The following is a 7,596-nucleotide window of genomic DNA, read 5'->3' as shown; positions in this document are numbered from 1 at the left end:
CTTCGTCAGGCAAACACACACACAAGCAAAGGTAATAGTTCAATAAGTATTCAAACAGTTTCAATAGACACCTGTTAACAATCAAAAAAATAAATGGAACAGCTATAGTATATCGCATTAAAACAACATCTCAAAATATTGTAAATAATATTTTATAGGTTATTGAAAGTGCTTATTTGATATTGCAGAGAAACTCATTGTGCAGAGTGAGAGAGAGAGGGGGACTCAGGGAAAGATGATAGAGACAGTGAATGCCTTGATACTTCTTGATACTTCATTTGATTATTTTGCCGTTCACAGTCTAAAGATTTTGATTAATTTTTTAATTCTGGTGGACACATGAATTGGGTGGTGACTGCAGTTAGGTAAAATTGTTGACCCGCGAGATAAAAGTTGTATGGAAGCTATTTAAGATACCATTTGACCACTAGCAACATGACGTCACATCTCAAAAATGTGCACCCAAATGAGCATGGCATAATGTGTGGAACTCCAGCTAAACAGTCACATCTTGACACCTAACGTTACTTTGCATCGCCCGCCGCAAGCTCTTTGTCTGCAACACGACAAAGAGGCCATAATGGATAAAATAATATCGTTCATTAATTGTAAGGACATGAGACCGATCAGTATCGCGGATGGGGCACGCTTCGGGGAGTTCTGTCAAGCAATGGATCCGAGGTTTGATTATTTATCGTTTCATGTCAAGGAAAAGTTCCATGTTTTTTTTTTCATTATCAAACAACTTAATTTCACACACCCAATTGAAAAAGCTTTGAATTTTATTTTTAAATTCAAATGTAAATATGCTAAAGTTAATATGATTTTAGATGCATTGAACAGGAGGCTGCAGTATTTGGGTTTTGGATGAGCTGCTCCTTTAAGAGCTGAAGAGCGCAGCTGCGATTGTGTTTGTGTTTGTGTAAATCTCCTGTGAATCTGATATTCTCGTCTGATCCCTACTGAGGCCTGATATCTGTATTTATAGAGACACTCTTTAACATACTGGATTCACTGCATTCTGTCAGTGTGACTGGGACGTGTGTGATATTGTGAGTCTGTGTAATACAACAGTATGATCTCAACAGCGTCTCACACGCTTCTGCTCAGATTCATACACATCAGTGTCTCAGACAGTGCTGCTGTTCCTCTCTGTCTTCATCTCCAGGCATTTACCATCATGGACCAGAACTGAGATGGATTCATTGACAAGAATGACCTGAGGGACACGTTTGCAGCTCTAGGTTAGTTTGACAAAAAATTAAATCATAAGAAAAAAAGGCCAAATGTTCATTTATAGATTCTTCACTGGGTCAAAACCTCATATTGAGATTAAAATGTTTTTTTTTTTTTTTTAATTACTTAATTTTATATTTTACCTACTTTATTTTAATTAATGTGTGTGTGTGTGTGTTATTTTATTTTTATTTATTTTTTAAATAGATTTACAAATGAATAAATTACAGGAAATATATACATATATATATATATATATATATATATATATATATATATATATATATATATATATATATATATATATATATATATATATATATATACACATATATATACACATTCATTTAAAATATGTATAGGTAAAAACTAAAATTTAAAAACACGTTTATTATATTTTTATTTTATATCTTACCCATTTTATTTTAATTATATTAACAATTATTAATAATTAAATAACCACACACACACACACACACACACACACACACACACATATATATATATATATATATATATATATATATATATATATATATATATATTTACATAGTATTATTTTATCTACTTTACAATTTTTTTAACAGTTTCATTTAAATAGTAAAATTACAAGAAACAACATTTAAATTTATAAATAAATATATAAATACACACACACACACACACACACACACACACACACACACACACACACACACACACACATATATATATATATATATATATATATATATATATATATATATATATATATATATATATATATATATATATATATATATGGGTAAAACAATTTTATAATATACTTATTTTATTTTATATTTTATCTATTTTATTTTAATTATATGAATAATTATATATATAGCATTATTTTATTTTTTTTCTATCAATTTTACAAATTGTTAAATTACAAGAAATAACAGTTTTGATATATATACAATATATATTATTTTATATTTTTTTTAAATGAAAATGTTACAATTATGTATTGATATTATATTGAAAAATTAGAGGAAACATCAAACAGAAATGGGACTCATTCATTTTTTAAAATCCTTTGGTTAGTTTCGATGGTAACTAGTGCATTACTACATGCGTTTCCCATCATGCCCCACTTCTGTCTGTAACAGGCCGGCTCAATGTGAAGCAGGAGGAGATTGATGAGATGCTGAAGGAGGCCCCGGGGCCGATCAACTTCACCGTCTTCCTCACAATGTTTGGAGAGAAACTCAAAGGCAGGTTTTCTGCAGATCTTGATCTTGAGAGAGTTTGACTGAGGCGCTGATGAGGGTTTGTTTGACCACAGGAGCCGATCCGGAGGAAACCATCCTCAACGCCTTCAAAGTGTTCGATCCCGAGGGGAAGGAATAGTGAGATCTGTTTTAGCTCAGAAACACAAACACTTGGTCTTTATTGTTTTGTCTTTTGAGTAATATGCACTGATGAATCTGTCCTCAAAACACATTCGAGTCCATTTCGACCCAGGAGAAAAAAAAGTGTGTTTTTTTTTTTTTTTACAAGGGAACAAAACTATGCAAATTCTTTTGCAATAGGACCCTCAAAATTCACATAATTTATTTAGTTTTATTTTGTAATTTAGTTTTTATGATAATGTTTTGTATTCGGGTCATTTTTGACCCAGGTGTGTATTTAGCAACATTAGGTGTCAAAAATACTTAAAGTAAAATAGTTTCAAATAATACTTTTTTAGAACAACCCATAATCATGTTCTTATCAGATTTATTTAAGCATCATTTATAAACGATTACAGTTTTATCTTTAGAATTTTGAATACATTTTTAGTTTATATTAATATTATTGTTAATATATTTATATTAATGTTTAGTTTTTGTGTGCTGATGCCCTATTTATTCTATTTAATAATCATTTTTATAATATTCATCTGTAGAAAAAAATATTTTTTATAATATTTATTCTATGTTTAAATTATATATATAAGTTAATATAAGTTATTATCTGGTTTTATTTCAGTTTTAGTTATTTTAGTACTTCAATTAAAAACTAAATGAAAATGAGATGATTCAAATAAAATAAGTAAAATTTATAATTTTCTTTTAACTTTTTTTCAGAGTTATACTTATGTCGTGTTGGTGTTATTTTTGAGAATGAAATAAATTAAATGAGAAGTAAATATGTAGGTTTAATGAATTTAATTATATGTTTTAGACTTAATACTGGTAAATTTCAGATTAAATGTCTCAGAAATGTCATATATAGATAAATAAATGTGTATATAATTATTAATATATAAGTGCTATATATATATATATATATATATATATATATAATTTTAGAAATATAATTTTAGAAATTTGTAAAATATATAATATAATATAATATAATTTTTGTTTGCTGTTGTTCATGTGTATTTTGAAGATAAAATAATTTTTCAGTTTTTTAATTAATCAAAAAAGGGGTAAATGCAATAATATCATATATATGTAAATATCGAAATGTAACAATATCATTCCAATTTTTAATGCATTATGACTGTTGACATTTCTGAAGGAAGTGAACTTGTGATTAGTGTCTCTCCAGTGTGACTGAGATGTTGACCACACAAGCCGAACGCTTCTCTGCTGAGGAGGTGAGGCTCGTCTCACATGTGATCTGATGCTCGATGGACACAGTCTCAGCACCACTGACCGCTGTGTTGTTTCAGATGGTGCAGATGTTCACCGCATTCCCACCACATGCTACGGGAAACCTGGACTACCGCAATCTGGTCCACATCATCAGACACGGAGAGGAGAAGGACCAGGAGTAGATCACACGCTCCTCAGCCAATCACAGCGCTCCCTGCGTGTCTGTACCCGCCCACTTATTTACAACTGACAGGCTTGCTGTTGCTGAAACGAGAATGTTCAGATTTTGTTAATGTATGATGATGTTGTGTGGATTTTTGCACCTGCTACCCGTCAAAGTGTACTTTTAAAATACATTTATATGAAAAACTGATTTGAGTGCAAATTATTTTCTTTAGAGACAAGGAATGCAATGCAATCCAGTGATGTTCAAGAGACGAACAAATAAACAATGCAAGAACGTGTGCATATGAGGGATGTAGAAAGTATGTTAATATGGAACAAGAAAGAGCCATAGTTACAGAGGTTTAATTTCTGTCATAACATCAGTGAATATTATGATTCAGTAAGGCACTGAAGTTTTCTGTCTCAAGGTGACTCTCAGGACAGGTGGCAGTACTTTTGTTTTCTTCTGGGATAAAGTCGAGAGCCTGTGCTGTTATTTCTGTATGCAGCTTGTAATCTAATACAGTTTTACTGCAGCGGCCAGAGACATTGAGCATAGAAACCTCCGGATGTCTGAAGTCTCACTATGGCAAGCTGTTTTTACATTCAATCCCTAAAATCTATTTTCAATCCCTAAAATCTATATTGCTACTAGTACATGCACTTACTTTTATATATATTACATTAGGTACTAGTACTTGGCCTATTTGTTGGCTAATAGTGCTTATTTTTTAGGTATTAGTAGCTATTTTAGTACTTTTTCATTAGATACTAACTCTTAGTAGATACTGGTACTCATTCATTAGATACTACAAATAGACACTAGTACTCATTTATTACATAATAGCACTTTGATTTGTTTTACTAGCACTCATTAAGCAGGCACTATTTATTAATTATTTATTCCTTATGCTAGTACTTATTAAATAGACCCTAGTACATATTCATTTGATGCTAGTACTTATTTCTGTAGTGACTAGTAAGTATTCTGTTGTTACTAGTAACACATTGTAACTAGTAATTTATATACATATTATACACTAGTAATTATTCATTAGGTACTAGTTTTTATTATTAGTATTATTTTTAGATACCAATATCTATTTTTCTTAATCGTTAGATACTATTACTATATTATTATTATTATTATTATATACTTGTACCCATTAAATAGTATTTATTTATTACATACTAGTATTTATTCTTTAGATACTTGTACCTATAAATGATATACTATAATTAATTATTTAGATATTAGTACTTATTTATTAGCTACTAGCACTAGATACAAGTACATTTATTAGCTACTAGTATTTATTCCAGATGTTTCTAGTAAGACTTGTAGAAATAAATAATAATTAGTATCTGATGAATAAGTACCAGCATCTTTTAAACTTTACTAGTATCTAATGGATAAGCACTGGTATAATTAGTAATGAATCAATATATATATATATATATATATATATATATATATATATATATATATATATATATATATATCAGTACTTAATTTAATAGATACTAGTAGATATATTATTTTAAAAGTACTAGTAGGATGAAAATAGATACTAGTATGTTTTTAAGGAATTGATGTTAAAACAGCTTGCCATACTATGTCTGACGGGATGCTGATCGTCTCGTAGCATCGCTGCTCGGGTCATGACTGCCAAAGATGAAGAGATTGTATTAGTTGTATTAAACAGACACTTAAATATGTAACTCAAGAACTCTTGACTGTGTCTTACGTGCTCCTCTTCCAGTCATTGTGTCAGCGCTGTAGTGTTAATCCAGGGTCTGGATGGGCTGGTATTGTTGGCCAGCAGAGGATTATGGGTCAGGAGCTCTTGTTTCTAGGTCTATTTTAAAGCTTCTGAAGCTCTAGGACGCTTGTATGAAAGAGGACGAAATGAAGATACGTCTGATGACCGATTTTCATCACACACTGCTGCTTTTGTGGAGTTTTTCTGCTGAAACGGTGTATTTGCAAAATGTACACTGTTAAAAATGTATTGGAACTAATGGCAACTAATTGCCGTGAATTTACAGCAAGTAATATACAGGCAATATACAGTTTTTTTTAATACAATATAGTACTGTATTTATACAGCAGTCCTACTGTGATTATAGTAGCATTATTACAGTAAAATGCTGTAATTTATTTTAATTTACTGTATATTTACTGCAACTCAGTTGCCAGGAATTACATACAGACAATTACATACATTAAACTTTTTACCGTCATTATGTTGTCCACCACAGGCTATTAATTTTTGTAAATGTTTCAAATTTTTATATTTACTGTGTTTGTTTTAAGTTTAGTTGGTTTTTGTATGTTGATGTGTGTTATTTTCATTTTTAGTTATTTATTTATAACGATTTTTTTTTCATATGCCTATAGCATTTTTATTTAATTTCTGTTTTATTTTGAATTATTTTAGGACTACAAGTTGAGATCATGAAAATGATCAAAATAAAATATTTTTTTTTATTATAATAAAAAAAAATCATTATATCTTTTATAAATAAAATATACTTTAAATATATTTTATAAATAAAATATTTTTTACATATATTTTATTTTATTTCACTGAACATTTATTTAATTTAAAGTAGTGAAATACATATATTTTTTAGTGTTTTAGTTTTCAGTTAACAATAATAACCCTGATTCTCATCCTCACAGGATATGGACTATTTACAGAAACACTTTTATATTATTCATTTATTTTTGACAGGTATCTGATTTTATATTGCACTATATTTAACAAATTAACTTTTGTTTTTGTACCATGATGGAAGAGTAATGAATTTCCCAGAATGCTCTAATTTAGTCACAATATTATAATCAATGTAATCCAACCTGGATTTCAGTATATATTTTTGAGTTCTTATCAATTAATATTCATACTCTTGAACAGAAAGGGACTGAATTAGAAGTAAAGTCACTGCACAAACACTAGAGGACACCACAGTTCTGTTTCTACCAATACTGCTCTGAATAGGCTATCCACAAATCTAATTTATATATGAAGTTGACAATGATTTTTTGTTTGTTGTGATATTTTTTGGGACGTGGTTTATTCAGACACACCCTGTCAATATTCTTCACCTTATGTGAGCATGATGCTGACGAAACATCTTAAGAAATCATCATTTCCTGGTGATGTAATACTGTATGATGCTGAACATCTATCACTAGTCCTGTGTTTCCTCAGTCACATAAACTTTCTTCATTACAGTAAAAATACTAGGATTTTTAAATAAAATTAAATGCATGATGCTAAAATACTTTTACAAACGAAATAAGTAGCCAATTTCCTTTTTACATTAAAGTATTGAGAACCAAGGGAGAATGTGGTTAGTTGTAATTAAAATAATATTGACATTTAAAAATAATATTTTTTTATAAATATTTCATATAAAAAAATATAAATAGCTAAAAAAAAGTATCCAGTTAAAATTCAGCGTCACGGAATATTGTGAAATCCAGCTCCCTCCCATTTCCTCCGGACTATTTTTCCTCATTTGTGCAGCTGTGGTGTATTCATCCGCGCGCCGGTCAGTATATAAACGGCTGTAACTGAAT

At 29.5% G+C, this 7,596-nt stretch overlaps 1 long non-coding RNA gene across 2 annotated transcripts; it reads left to right on the top strand.

The window, feature by feature from the left end:
• The first annotated feature begins 1,004 nt into the window (after positions 1 to 1,004).
• LOC113068909 (uncharacterized) lies at positions 1,005 to 4,430 on the top strand. Of its 2 annotated transcripts, XR_003279630.1 has the most exons (4): positions 1,005 to 1,052; positions 1,169 to 1,244; positions 3,785 to 3,844; positions 3,920 to 4,430. It is a non-coding gene; the product is annotated as an uncharacterized LOC113068909 (long non-coding RNA). The 2 variants fall into 2 exon arrangements; XR_003279629.1 differs by lacking the exon at positions 1,005 to 1,052 and having other exon boundaries at positions 1,127 to 1,244; positions 3,920 to 4,429.
• Positions 4,431 to 7,596: the final 3,166 nt, after the last annotated feature.

This window comes from Carassius auratus, chromosome 5 (assembly GCF_003368295.1).
Source record: "Carassius auratus strain Wakin chromosome 5, ASM336829v1, whole genome shotgun sequence".
NCBI classification, from domain to species: domain Eukaryota; kingdom Metazoa; phylum Chordata; class Actinopteri; order Cypriniformes; family Cyprinidae; genus Carassius; species Carassius auratus.
This window is presented reverse-complemented; position numbering and strand designations above follow the sequence as displayed.